Source organism: Triticum urartu, chromosome 5A, assembly GCF_056163025.1.
Source record: "Triticum urartu cultivar PI428250 chromosome 5A, HENAU_Tu73, whole genome shotgun sequence".
Taxonomy (NCBI): domain Eukaryota; kingdom Viridiplantae; phylum Streptophyta; class Magnoliopsida; order Poales; family Poaceae; genus Triticum; species Triticum urartu.
The window spans coordinates 550,629,608-550,632,638 of NC_141877.1; positions in this window are offsets into that span (position 1 = coordinate 550,629,608).

The following is a 3,031-nucleotide window of genomic DNA, read 5'->3' on the forward strand; positions in this document are numbered from 1 at the left end:
GGAAGAAGAAATCTATATTTTGGGACCTACCCTACTGGAAAGACCTAAAGGTCCGCTCTTCAATCGACGTGATGCACGTGACGAAGAACCTTTGCGTGAACCTGCTAGGCTTCTTGGGCGTGTATGGGAAGACAAAAGATACACCTGAGGCACGGGAGGACCTGCAACGTTTGCACGAAAAAGACGGCATGCCTCCGAAGCAGTATAAAGGTCCTGCCAGCTACGCTCTTACGAAAGAAGAGAAAGAAATCTTCTTTGAATGCCTGCTCAGTATGAAGGTCACGACTGCCTTCTCGTCGAATATAAAGGGAATAATAAATATGCCAGAGAAAAAGTTTCAGAACCTAAAGTCTCATGACTGCCACGTGATTATGACGCAACTGCTTCCGGTTGCATTGAGGGGGCTTCTACCGGAAAACGTCCGATTAGCCATTGTGAAGCTATGTGCATTCCTCAATGCAATCTCTTGGAAGGTGATCGATCCAGAAATCGTACCAAGGTTAAGGAGTGATGTGGCACAATGTCTTGTCAGTTTTGAGTTGGTGTTCCCACCATCCTTCTTCAATATCATGACGCACGTCCTAGTTCATCTAGTCGACGAGATTGTCATCCTGGGGCCCGTATTTCTACACAATATGTTCCCCTTTGAGAGGTTCATGGGAGTCCTAAAGAAATATGTCCGTAACCGTGCTAGGCCAGAAGGAAGCATCTCCATGGGCCATCAAACAGAGGATGTTATCGGGTTTTGTGTTGACTTCATTCCTGGCCTTAAGAAGATAGGTCTCCCTAAATCGCGGTATGAGGGGAGACTGACTGGAAAAGGCACTCTTGGAAGAGACTCAATAATATGCAGGGACGGATATTCTTGGTCTCAAGCACACTACACAGTTCTACAGAACTCTACCTTGGTGACCCCGTATGTCGATGAACACAAGAATAGTCTGCGCTCCAAACACCCGGAGCAGTGCGACGACTGGATTACATGTGAACACATCAGGACTTTCAGCAGTTGGTTGGAAACACATCTCAGAGGTGGCAACACTATTTGTGATGAGTTGTACTTGTTGTCCAGGGGACCATCTTTGACTATATTGACTTACAAAGGATATGAGATAAATGGGAATACATTTTACACGATCGCCCAAGATCAAAAGAGCACCAACCAAAACAGCGGTGTCCGCTTTGATGCAGCAACCGAGAGCGGAAAGGACACATATTATGGTTACATAGTGGACATATGGGAACTTGACTACGGACCTGATTTTAAGGTCCCTTTTTTTAAGTGCAAATGGGTCAATCTGTCAGGCGGCGTGGTACAGGTAGACCCACAGTACGGAATGACAACAGTGGATCTGAAAAATCTTGGATACACTGACGAACCGTTCGTCCTAGCCAATGATGTGGCACAGGTTATCTATGTGAAGGACATGTCTACCAAACTGAGAAAAAGAAAAGATAAGGAAGCGAATACATCATACGATGAGCCAAAGCGCCACATAGTTCTTTCAGGAAAAAGGGACATCCTGGGAGTGGACGGCAAGACAAACATGTCTGAAGATTATGAAAAGTTTCATGAAATTCCTCCCTTCAATGTCAAGGCTGACCCAAGCATCCTGATAAACAATGAAGATTATCCATGGTTATGTCGCAATAAGCAAATGACACAAGCGAAGAAAAAGTGAAGACTTTCTCCCACAACTATTATGATGATACCATGCCAACTTTGTAACACACGAACATGCTACCATTGTCCGTTTTGTACATGCACATGCTATGTGGGTGAAATTATGATACCATGCCAACTTTCAACTTTTTCAGAGTTCATTTGAAATGCTTTCATGTCTTATGGTTCGGCCCTCGTAATACCATGACCATTAGTCCCTGGCCCATGCCAACTTTCAACTTTCAACTTTCTAAAACTAATGGCACTAACAGAAAGTTTATAATTTTTCTCCTCGCCCCTGGCCCATGACCATTAGTCCCGTTTGTGCCACAAACCGGGACTAAAGGGTTGGTCCTTGTTGCGGGCAGAGTTTTGTCCCACCTCGCCAACCGAAGGGGGCTCACACCGGTTTATAAGCCCTTCCCTCTCTGCCTTGTTGAGCTCCTCTCAAAGTGAAAATAGATGCCCTAATAGAGAAAAGTTTAACCTAAATTCATAGTGAATTTCTCTGAAATTCATAGAAATTTACTAGGAATTTAGGTTGAATTTTCTCTATAAGCGCATCTATTCTCATTTTTTATTAAGTTAATCACAAACTTGTGATTCAAACAATTTTCAAAGAATTCAAATTTTAACTATTCAAATTTGAAAACTAATGGCACTAACAGAAAGTTTATAATTTTTCTAAAACTAATGGCACTAACAGAAAGTTTATAATTTTGCTAACCTAAAAGCAAACAGAATTAAAAATTAAATCAAAAAACAAAAGAAAATAAATAATGCAGAAAACAAATCAAAAAAACAGGAAAAAACTATTTTTATAGTAAAGTTAATCACAAAATAAAATAAATAAAGAAACAAAGAAAACAAAAAAACTAAAAAAGTGTTTTGAAATTTGAAAACTAATGGCACTAACAGAAAGTTTATAATTTTTCTAAAACTAAAAGCAAAAAGAATAAAAAAATAAAGCAAAAAACAAAAGAAAATAAATAATGCAGAAAACAAAACAAAAAATCTGGAAAAAATAGCAACAATAAGTATTTTGTTGTAAGTAGAAACAAAATAAAATAAATAAAGCAACAAAGAAAACAAAAAAACAAAAAAAATTGTTTTCAAATTTGAAAACTAATGGCATTAACAAAAAGTTTATAATTTTTCTAAAACTAAAAGCATAAAGAATTAAAAAATAAAGCAAAAAACAAAAGAAAATAAATAAAGCAACAAAAAAAAAAATGCCACCTACTGGGCCCCCACAGCCTGAATACGGCTAGAAACCCATCCAAGGGCCAGGATTCAGGCCCGCAGGAGGCCCAGTAGGCCCACAGGCATAGCAGTGACAATTAGGCCCATAAGCCTGCAATGGAGAGG